At 40.6% G+C, this 12,032-nt stretch overlaps 1 non-coding gene across 1 annotated transcript; it reads right to left on the bottom strand.

The window, feature by feature from the left end:
- Window positions 1-8,904: 8,904 nt before the first annotated feature.
- On the bottom strand, window positions 8,905-9,068 carry LOC122539704. Its single transcript, XR_006309156.1, has one exon. It is a non-coding gene; the product is annotated as a U1 spliceosomal RNA (small nuclear RNA).
- Window positions 9,069-12,032: the final 2,964 nt, after the last annotated feature.

Here is a 12,032-nt window from a genome sequence, read left to right as displayed (position 1 = left end):
CAGACTAAGGAGAATCCAAAGAAATTCTCTAAGTATATTAAAGACAAAAGAGTAACTAGGGAGAGAATCGGGCCCCTTAATGATCAACAGAGCCATCTATGTGTGGAACCACAGGAGATGCATACAATCCTAAATGAATATTTTGCATCAGTATTCACCATGGAGAAATTGATCCCAGAGATGAGGGATTTGTCATATGAAGAGAGATTGAACAATTTCGGCCTATATTCTCTGGAATTTAGAAGAATGAGGGGAGACCAAATTGAGGTATTCAAGACAATAAAAGGAATGGATAAAATAGACGTGGAACAGATACTTTTTCCTGTGGAGCATTCTAGGATGAGAGGTCATAGTCTTCAGAAAGGAATAGCAAATTTAAAACATAGTTGAGGAGAAACTACTTCTCCCAAAGGGTTGTGAATCTGTGGGATTTGCTAACCCAAAGTGCTGGGGCAGTGAGTGAAGTTAAGGAGGAGTTAGACAGATTTTTAATTGGCAATGGGTTGAAGGGTTTTGGGGAGAAGGCAGGAAAATGGGGCTGAGGAGCATATCAACCATGATCGAGTGGCGGATCAGTCTTGATGGGCCGAATGGCCTAATTCTGCTCCTATATCTTACAAAGTATTGAAGTTATGAAAGACATGGAAGTTAGCGAACTCAGGCAGATAAATAGTGATGACTTGAAACGAATCCACATTACACAAGACGAGGTGCTGGAAGTTTTAAAATGCTTAAAAGGTAGGTAAATCCCCAGGACTTGATCAAATATATCCTAGGACATTGTGGGAAGCTAATGGAGAAATTATGGAGCCACTGGCAGAGATATTTGTATCATCATCAATGTTTGGATGAGGTATCAGAAGACTGGAGAGTGGCCACTATTACGTCACTGTTTAAAAAAGGCTGCAAGAAAAAAAACAGGGAATTACAGACCAGTGGGCCTAACGTCAATGATTGGTAAGTAGTTGGAGAGTTCCTGAGAGACATGATCTTCATGCATTTGGAAAGGCAAAGATGGATTCGGATAGTCAGCATGGCTTTTTGTGTGGAAAATCCTGTCTCACAAATTTGATTGAGTTTCTCAAAGAGATGACCAAGAAGCTAGATGAAGGTGGAGCAGGCGACATTGTCTATATGGATTTTAGCAAGGCCTTCAAGAAAGTGCAACATAGCAGATTGGTTGTATGGTGAGATCACAAGATCAAAACAGAACATTCAGGAAGATTTTATGAATACGGAACAGTAGATGGAGTTACATGCAGCGCGACATGAACCCAAAATCATGATTGAGGCTGTCTTCATGGGTATTTGTAAAATCTTCCTTACTGTTCTGTTTTGACACCATTAATTTAAATTCTTATTATGATTTCTCTATCTCAGTTTGCAGAGTTTTGGATTACCCATTACTTTGGTTAAACCCTCAACATATGACACATATACCGATCATATTATTCCAGCCATTTGGTTTGTCTCCAGCACCATCTTATTTTTAATTCATTGTAATTATCTCTCTGCCTCAAGTAATCAGATCATAGGTCATCCCTTCATTTGTTATTCAGCTGTTAGCACTTTACTCACACCACTGGATACTTTTGATCACGTGCACTGACTTGTTACTCAGCCTGTCGACACACCACTCACACCATTTGTACTATCTTTTGATCTCTCCACCGATAAATTCTATGCCTGTGCTCTTCTCTCCATTTCACCTGATGAAGGACCTATATCTTAGGACCAGTGCTCCAAAAGCTTGTGATTTCAAATTAAACCTGTTGGAATATAACTTGGTATCATATGACTTCTCACCTTGTCCACCCCAGTGCAATACTGGCACCTCCACATCAGGAAAATATCAGGTTTGGGCTGAAAAACATCAAGTAACAATTGTGCCACACAAATGACAGGCAATAACCATCTCCAATGAGACCGCCTCATGACATTTAATGTTGTTACCATCACTGAATCCACCATTATCCTTGGGATTACCATTGATCAGAGACTCAACTGAACTTGCCATATGAACACAATGGCTACAAGGGTGAGTTTGAAATAGTGAGGACTGCAGATGCTGGAAAATCAGAATTGATAAAATGTGGAGCTGAAACAAAGAACAGCCAGTCAAGCATCATCAGAAGAGCAGCAGAGTTGACTGCTGAAGGGTCCTGCCTGAAACATTGACTCTCCTGCTCTTCTGATGCTGCTTGACCTGCTGTACTTTTCCAGCTGCACATGTTATTGACCCAGATGAGGGACAAGGAAAACTGCAGTGTGTAACTCATTTCCTGACTTCCAAATTCTATCTAACACCTACAAGTCACAAGTCAGTAATGTATTGGAATACTGAATGCTTGCCTGGATGGGTGCGGCTTCAACAATACTCAAGAGGCTTAACACTGTCCAGCACACTTGATGGGCACCACATCTACAAGCATTCACTCCAACTAACACCCAATGCTGAAATGCAGCAGTGCGTACTATCTGCAAGATGCATTCAGAAAGTTACCAAAACTTCTTAGACAGCATCTTCCAAACCCACGACTATGTCCATCGAGGAGGAACAAGGTAGCAGATACCTGGGAACACCCTCCAAGCGACTCACCATTCTGGCTTAGAAACATATTGCCATTCCTTCAGTGTGATTGGTCAAAATACATCCAGTATTCCTGGATGCTCACAATACCCCTGCCTTGCCTTTTTAGCACTTTGTTCCATCAGCTAGAGATACCAGGCTGATATTACTGTTGTCTTGTTATACATTTAGCACAGAGACAGTAAGCTTGTTATTGTTGTCAGTCATCTTCAGTTGAGTCAGGGAGACAGCCTTTCTGGGAGGTCTTCCTGGCACACTAAGCTGAATGCAGTCTCCGATACGTCTAGGCCTTGCTCAGGCTAGTCAGTCATGATGCTGTCCACATAAGGAATGAGGAGCTGAATGATAAGCAGCACACTCTCTGTCTTGATTCTTTCTGCCCTATGGTGAGCTATTTTCCTTCTGGAAAGAGACAGAGAAGCCAGCATAAATGCTCAAAAAAACTTGGCACAGCTCCAACTTAGCCAAAAAGACACAAAATGCAGCACCAAAGCATCCAGGCTCTGAGAAGAAAATTCTGCCAAGTGCAGAAATGATATGCAAACCACATTCTGGCTTTAGCAGCCACAACAGAATTTATTGCAATTCTTTGGGGTAGTTGGAATTTGTATGTGTGTGTGTGTGTAAACCAGACACACTAAATTTGCATGTGCCTACACATAGATTACTCACTAGTTTACCAGAGATCTGTGATCCTGGGTCAGCCCTTATCCCATGATATGTGTTCAGGACAGAAGATCTAGGGCACAAGCCTTCAGTTACTCTTCCTTCAATAGTACAGGGAGAGGAGGTAATCACCTAGTGGTTTTATTGCTGGACTGTTAATCCAGAGTCCATTCCTGAAGAAGGGCTCATGCCCGAAACGTTGATTCTCCTGCTCCTTGGATGCTGCCTGAGCTGCTGCGCTTTTCCAGCATCACATTTTCAGCTGTTAATCCAGAGACCTAACTGATAAATGCTGACCTAGCCAGTGACACTCTCAACCCATGAATGAATAGAAAAAAACAGGGATTTCCTGACCTACATTTTTTATCTGATCCTGTGCTGTTCACAGACTTCCCATTTCTGGTTCATATTATTTAAGTCGATCAACGTTTCTTTGGTAGAGCACAGGAAGTCAAGTAACTTCTGCATTTTTCTGTAAAATGACAAAAGTAAATGAGTGAGAAGGATGAAATGCTGAAGTATCGATGATGAGATCTCTCTATGTTTGTCTTTCTGCAGTCCTCCTGTCAGTCTCAGTGCGGGGAGGCAGTAAAGTACTTTTTAATACTGACCTTCCAAATTCATTTTGTTAATCCTGGAATTTTCTCCTCCATGGTAACCCATCTGCTGTCTGGTATTTAGTTCCCAAAGTTGTTGCTGTTCAGCATGATGTGCCTTTTCCTTCACTGCTGCTTCTTCATTAGGGAGAAATCATTAGTTTTACAAAAAAAAATGAAAGCAAGATAACATTGCTTACCTAAAGTTGCCAGAACATTCTAATCAGAGCTCCCAGTGGGACAGAGCCCACATCATGCGACCTTCCAGAGAGTGAAGGGAGGTACAAAACACTGCAGACACAACCAGGACTCAAAGAGATACTGGAACATAACTGACTGAGAATTAACAATGATGAAATTAAAGCACTTGCCTTTACTTCCTACAAATATTACTTGTTTTACAAATACATAACAAAGAAAGTCAAAATTTGCCACTTGATGTATCCAAACCTTGTAGGTGGCTGACCATTGAGATTGAATGAATGATGTGCAGTTACAAGATTTTTATGGTAGATAGAAAATAAACTCAATGTAGAAAGTTGCATTGTGTCTATTTCTGCCTCAGTGCCCTTTTATCAATATGATGAGTATTAATTACAGTCAGTCAGCCAGTCATTAACCATTCCTAGTCTGAAGGGTCATTCCTTCACATTTTCATTGTAGAATCATGGACTGCTCGCCATTTATAGAATAGAAAGAAGTTATTTGGCCAATGCATCAACCAACATAGATCTGACTATACTCCTCCCATTTTGCAGCTCTCGGTCCCTAAACATTTTACCAACTTATTAAGGGCTTTAAATTAATTTTTGGGGTATGGGTGGGGCTTGGAGGTGGGATTCAGTTGGAGGGAGAAGGAGTCAAATCGCTAAGAAAGGGAGGTATTAGCATTGTTGGGAGTGGAGTCACAGAATTATATAGCACAGAAACAGACCCTTTGATCAATCAATTCATATTGACCTTAATTCCAAAATAAACTAGTCCCACCCGCTTACACTTGGCACATATCCCTCCAAACATTTCTTTTTCACGAAATTATCTAAATGTCTTTTAAATGTTGTAACTCTTATCTGCATCCATCACTTCCTCTGAAAATTCAATGTTGCAACTCTACCCACATCCACCACTTCCTCTGGAAGTTCATTCGAAACAGGAACTATTCTTTGTGGGAAAAAAAGATTGTCTTTCATGTCTTTTTAAAAATATTTCTCCTCTCATTTAAAAAAAAGCTCTCCAGTCTTGAAATACCCCACCTGAGGGAAAAGACCCCCTTATCGAAACTTCTCATGATTTTATAAACCATTATATGATCAACTGTCAACCTCCTAAGCTCCAGTGAAAAAGGTCCCAGCCTATCCAGCCTCTCCTGAAAACTAAAGCCTTCTATTACGGGCAACATCCTGGCAAATTTCTTCTTAACCATCTCCAGATTAATGATATCCTACCTGTAACAGGGAGACTAGAACTGAACACAATACTTCAGAAGAGGCTTCACCAACATCCTGTACAGCCTCAACATGATGGTCCCAACTCTTATACTCAAAAGTCTGAGCAATGAAGGCAAGAATGCCAAACACTTTCTTAACATCTATATGTGAAACAAACTTCAAAGAATTGTGTACCCAAATCCCTACAACATTGCACAAGGCCCTACTTTTAATTGTATGAGAATTGCCTTTGTTTGTTTTATCAAAATGCCATACTTCACATTTATCAATATATTAGTCATCATATAAGTAAATAGGTCATGATGCTGGATTGATTTGGGCAAAATTAGGGAATATAAGAGAAAGAGATCCCTAGCGGGAGTTGTTTCTAGATCAATGGAAAGGTTGTCTCAGTGCAGGATAAATGGTCAAACAGGAAATAGTCTGTAAGATCGGAATTACAACTATCATGCATGATTTTAATCCGAATGTTGACTCAACAAATCAGACAGTCAAGGATAACAAGGAATGCAGAAGGTATTGTTTCTTAGACAAGCCACATTGTAGAATCTGCCCAGGAACATAGTAATTTAGATCTAGTCATGTGTATTGAGGGAAGATTATGAGGATTGAGGATCCACTAAGGCATAGCAATCACAACATTTAAGATATTTAAATCAGTTTCACATAAGAACATAAGAAACAGGAGCAAGAGTAGACCATCTGGCCTGTTGAGCCTGCTCCGCTATTCAAGATCATGATCTTTTTGTGGCTTTTGCTCCACTTACCTGCCCACTCACCATAATCCTTAATACCTTTACTGTTCAAAAATCTATCTACCTTTGCCTTAAAAACATTCAACGAAGCAGCCTCCACTGCTTCACTGGGCAGGGAATTCCACAGATTCACAACCTTGAAGAAGTTCCTCCTCACTCAGTTCTCAATCTGCTCCTCCTTATTTTGAAGCTAAGCCGCCCAGTTCTAGTTTCACCTGCCAGTGGAAAGAACCTCACTGTTTCTATTTTATATATTCCACAACAATTTTATATGTAGATCCCCCCTCATTCTTTGAAATTCGAATGAGTATAGCCCCAGACTACTCAATCTCTCTCCATAAGCCACACACTCAATTCCAGGATCAACCTAGTGAACCTTCTCTGCACCATTTCCAGTGCCAGTACGTCCTTTATGAATTAAGGAGACCAAAAACTGTACACAGGTCTCCCCAGCACCCTATACAGCTGCAGCATAACTTCCCTGCTTTTAAACTTCATCCCTCCAGCAATGAAGCACAATAATCCATTTGCATTCTAGATTACTTGCTGCACCTTCAAACCAACTTTTTGTGATTCATGTACAAGTATCCTCAGGTCCCCCTGCACAGCAGCATGCTACACTTTTTCACCATTTAAATAATAGACCATTTTGCTGTTATTCCTACCAATATGAATGACCTCACATTGACCAACATTGCACTCTATCTGCTAGACCATTGCCCACTCACTTAACCTATCTTTGGGGCAAAACAAATTGGGTCTAAACAGTGTTTTCAACTTAAATGAAAGCAATTACAGAGGTATGAAGAAAATGAGTTGTCTAAAGTGAGCTAAGAAAATAGATGAAGGGGAAAGCAGAAAGTGGGATGAACAATAGAAAATACAAATAAAAGAAAGAAGAATTGTAAAAAATTAACTCTACTGGAAAACTTAACAGAATAATAGATATCTAATGACTAAACTGCAATTGTTTCAATATAGTGACATCCTACAAACACACCCTTGGCAAAGGCAAATTCAGTAAAATAGATTGTCTCACATGCAATTTTCCAGTCCAGGAGGAGACAACATCAGGAGCAAACTCTGAAAGAGAGAGAGAGAATGCAAGCATTTTGCTGCACCAGGGAGAGAGATATAAAAGCTTCCAAACCCCAACAGGGCCTCAAACTTAAACTATAATATTGATTCTGTGGGAGCTTGACCCCACTCCTTCATGCTGCTTCTATTGTTTCAAATTTTAAAAACACCTCAAGGCCTCCCAAGTTCTTCTTTACTTTTTTGGCTTGGATCAGAAATTCTGGCACCTCTGTGCCAACCCTTCCTCATTAAAAAAAAAACTAGAACAAAGTATACTTCTTGAAGCTATAGTATCATCACGCTATACCAATAACCAACACTATGGGTTTCTAACATTTTTAACAGCCTCCTGTGAAACACCATGTCAATGACCTTCTGAAAATCCAAATACATCATGTCCAATTATTCTCCTTTATCTAACTTGTTCATTGTCTCCTTAAAGAATTCTAACAGATTAATTTCATGCATGAACTCTCCTTAATGAAGACATGCTGACTCAACCTTATTTTACCATTCACTTCCAAGTACTCTGCAATATCATCTTTAATAATGGACTCGAAAATCTTACAAATGATTGAGGTCAGGCTAACCAGCTTATAATTTCCCATCTCCTGCTTTCCTCTCCCTGACAAAACCATGCTCTCTCTTTTTGCTTAATTCATCCCTCTCCCAGATTAGGTTAATTCTGTCCCTTCCAATTGCTTCCAATAGTTACCCTGCTATTGACTGACTGGCCTGTAGCTACCTGGTTTATCCCTTGCTCACATTTTGAGTCACGGTACCACATTGGTTTTCCTCCAGTCTTTCAACACCTCTCCAGCTGTAGATCTAAGCTCCTTCTATGAGAGTCGGTGGATTATGATCGGTAAAAATGACAGTCTTATTGTTTCCACGTCAAACATATTATTGAAGAGCTGCCAACTTTGCTTCCTTTTCTCCCATTAAGTTGTTTTTCTGATATTAGTTCAAATTTTTTTGAAAAATAGGTTACCGGCCTCTCCATCCCAGCCTCGTCATCCTATAGGAGAATTGCTCCAATCCTCAAACTGCAAACATCGACTGCTAATTGAAATGATTTGTTAAAGTTTGGTGCAGTTAATACCAGTTCATTTGTTCAAATTATTTTTAGCTTGTCATAGTCTGCCTGTCATTATTCTGTCAACCATTACATTTTCATTTAGTTTTGGAATAAATTAGCCAAGGGTATGTCTACTTTCTAAAAAGAGATACAAATGCTCAAGAACCTCATTCTCTCTCTCATTTTAATAGCTGACAGTGGAAGGTTAGGCAGGAAGTTTTCAATCTTCATGTTGTTGCATCAACAGCCCAACTCCTTCTCCCAAAACCCAACTGAAAATTGTGGTCTCTCCCTGACAGACTGACCATGAGGTCCCAGTTACTACTGAACATCTGCCACCTCCTTGAGCAGAAGGTGCCTCCCAGACTTTTTTTTAGATTAGATTACCTACAGTGTGGAAACAGGCCCTTCAGCCCAACAAGTCCACATCGACCCTCCAAAGAGCAACCCACCCAGACCCAGTCCCCTACACCTAACACTACGGGCAATTTAGCATGGCCAATTCACCTAACCTGCACATTTTTGGACTGTGGGAGGAAACCAGAGCACCTGGAGGAAACCCATGCACACATGGGGAGAATGTGCAAACTCCACACAGTCAGTTGCCTGAGGCGGGAATTGAACCCGGGTCTCTGGCGCTGTGAGGCAGCAATGCTAACCACTGTGCCACCCACAAAATTTTTTTTGTTTTTTACAGGGGAGAGCGCGAACGCAGTCCCCCACTACCACAAATGTTGCAGTCAAGTCTCCTGCATTTGGGGGCATTGCAGGCGTCAGCACACCCGCAGTGCAATGGGATAGCCTCGTCTTGGGAGAGGCACCGCACTGATCATGTCATCTCCCCTGTCAGATAAGTATTGCTGAAACTAATTCTCAGGGAATGACCTCAGTTATGGGCAACTTCTGGTATCTGTTTAAATATATTGCTCTCCCCTGCTGTGTAAGTGTCCATGGAATTGTGTCGATGAGAATCAACCTACAATTAACTTCCAGGCATGGGCACACAGCCAAATCAGAAGTTGTTTGTCATCTTCAGCTCACAGTTCCCTGATCACAGCTCCAAACAAAGATTGATAAAATAAAACAAAAATCATTAAACATCAGCAAGAGTTCGAACACCATGAACTGCAGCATTTCAATGAGACAGGTACCCATCATCTTCTCAAGGGTAATTAGGGATGGGTAGGAAATGTTGGCCCCGCTTGCAAAATCCCATCCCATGAGTAAATGAAAATGTCAGCAGTGCTTATAAGTATTCTGAAATGAAGGAACATGCAGTTTAGATTTACAGAATCAGACCATCCATTGTGTTGGTTTTTGTCAGTGATCATGTTCTGCACAAGGTCCTCTCACCCTTCTTTTGCTCACTTTGTCAGCATTTCCTCCTGTTGCTTCATCCCTCAAGATTTGATCAAGCTTCCCCTTATATATAACAATATTGGTCATTGTGTCAACCACTCGGTACACAAGCAGGTCCCATATTCTAACCACTCCCTGTGGAGAAGCTTCTCCTGATAATTTGGTGCTGACTATTATATTTACAGTTCATAGTTTCAGGGCCTTCCATATTTCCTGTTTGTTGATCCTATCTAACACCTCATAACTTTCACTATCTCCATCAGTAAACCTTCCCAGTTCTGGAGCAAAGAACTGGACTCTGTTCAATCTGTTTCTTACAGACTTTAATTTAGCTCAGTTATCGTTTTGCTAAGACATTTTTTCCTTGTCTCTGCTGCATGATCTGGCTTTGGGACTTGCGATTGTAAGCTGGGCTAACCTCTCCACAGTCCCCCTGAACATTTTCACTTTTGGAGTAATCAATGTCATTTCTCATCATCTGAAATTACTGAATCCTGAGCACAATATGGGTTTGGTCATGTCACCATCCATGGACTCTGTTTTATCATTCATTCACAGGATGAAGTTTTCATTGGCTGACCAGCATTCAATGTCCATCCCTAATTGCCTAGAGGATAGTTCAGAGTCAGCCACATTGCTGTGGGTCTGGAGTGAACCAGAAGAGGTAAGGATGGTAGATTTCCTTTCCAAGAGGTCATTGTCATTATGAGACTCTTAATTCCAGATTGCTGTGGTGCGATTTGAAACCCAAACCACAGAACCTGATCCAACTCAGCCACATCAACCAAAATTCCCAAACTGAACTATTCCCATTTACATGTGTTTGGCCCATATCCCTCGAAACCATTTCTATTCATGTACCTATCCAAATTTCTTTTAAACATTATAACTGTACCTGCATCCAGTTCTTCCTCTGACAGTTCATTTCACATATGAGCCACCTTTATGTGAAAAGGTTGCCCCTCAGCTCCTTTAAATCATTCTCTTCGCATCTTAAATATATGCCCCGAGTTTTGGACTCCTCCACTCTAAGGAAAATATCTTTCGAATTCACCTTGGTTATGCTCCTTATGATTTTATAAACCACAGGACTGATCACCTAGATGCGATTGTTCTATATGCCCCCCAACCATCAGAGGGAAATTGAGGAGCAAATATGTAGACAGATCTCAGATACATGTAAGAGTATTAAAGTTATCACAGTAATGAATGTTAACTTTCCAAACATAGACTGGGACAGTGTTCAGGGCTTGGATAGTGAGGAAATTGTTAAATGTGTTCAAGAAAATTTTCTGCATCTATCTGCCGATGCCCAAAATTTGATCTTTTCTTGGTAAGTAAGACAAGTGAAGAGTTAGTGGGGGAGCATTTTGGGACCAGTGATCATAATTTGTTAGTTTTAAAAAAGTTATGGAAAAGGATAAGCATTGCATAAAATTGAAAATCAATCATTGGAGTCAGGTAAAGTTTGATGGCATGAGACAGGAACTTTCAAAATTGATCGGAGTAGACTGTTCATAGGTAAAGGGATGACTGACATGTGGGAGGTTTCAAAACTGAGACAATGAGAGGTCAGAGGTATCATGTTCCATTAGAATGAAGAGTAAGGTTGGTTGGAGTAGGGAACAATAGATGAATAAAGATATTGAGGATCTGGTGAAAAATAATAAGGTGTCATACATTAGATAGAGACAACTGGGATCAAGTGCATCTCTTGAAGAGTATGAGGAGTGTGTTATGATTGTAACAATGCCAACCAGGTAGACCTCATAGTATATGAGTTCTTTATTTAGGGTGGTTAATCTGGTCCATTAGGGAGCCATGGCTGACAGATAAGAACAGGAGTGTTAGACATTCTGTGAACTCTAAGAGCTGGCTCTGAGGGAGCTGGATCAATGCCAAGAACTCTCCACATGCAAATAACAGGTGACTTGGTGATGAGATACCAGCCTGGTCAAAATTAAAGTCTGGTTAAATGGCCACCCGGTTCTAATGGAGGTGGATACCAGCATGGCCATTTCAGTGATCACAGAACCAGTCTTTGACAAAATTCGCTCTAGACTCCAACCTTTAAGTTTGCGCAAGACCTCAGCTAGACTGAGAACCGAGACCAGGAAACCTTTACAAATTAAGGATACAACTTCAGCTACGGTCTCTTAAAAGAAGTAGCTGGTTCAGTTATCACAGTTTGTTGTTAAAGACTCCATTCCTGAAGAAGGGCTCATGCCCGAAACATTGATTCTCCTGCTCCTTGGATGCTGCCTGACCTGTTGTGCTTTTCCAGCAACACATTTTCAGCTCAGTAAAAGACTTGTACCCAAGCTTGATGGGGCAAAATTGGTTGAGAAATATTCACCTTGAATTTTTGAATTGAACGTGATTGCCTGAGTGAAATCCTAATTAAATACCCAGAAGTTTTTTTGGAAGGTCAATGAACTACCAAAGGAGCCAAAACTATCTTGC

The sequence above is a fragment of the Chiloscyllium plagiosum genome, chromosome 2 (genome assembly GCF_004010195.1).
Source record: "Chiloscyllium plagiosum isolate BGI_BamShark_2017 chromosome 2, ASM401019v2, whole genome shotgun sequence".
Classification (NCBI taxonomy): Eukaryota; Metazoa; Chordata; class Chondrichthyes; order Orectolobiformes; family Hemiscylliidae; genus Chiloscyllium; species Chiloscyllium plagiosum.
Note: the sequence above shows the minus strand (reverse complement) of the source record. Positions and strands in the feature narration are given on the sequence as shown.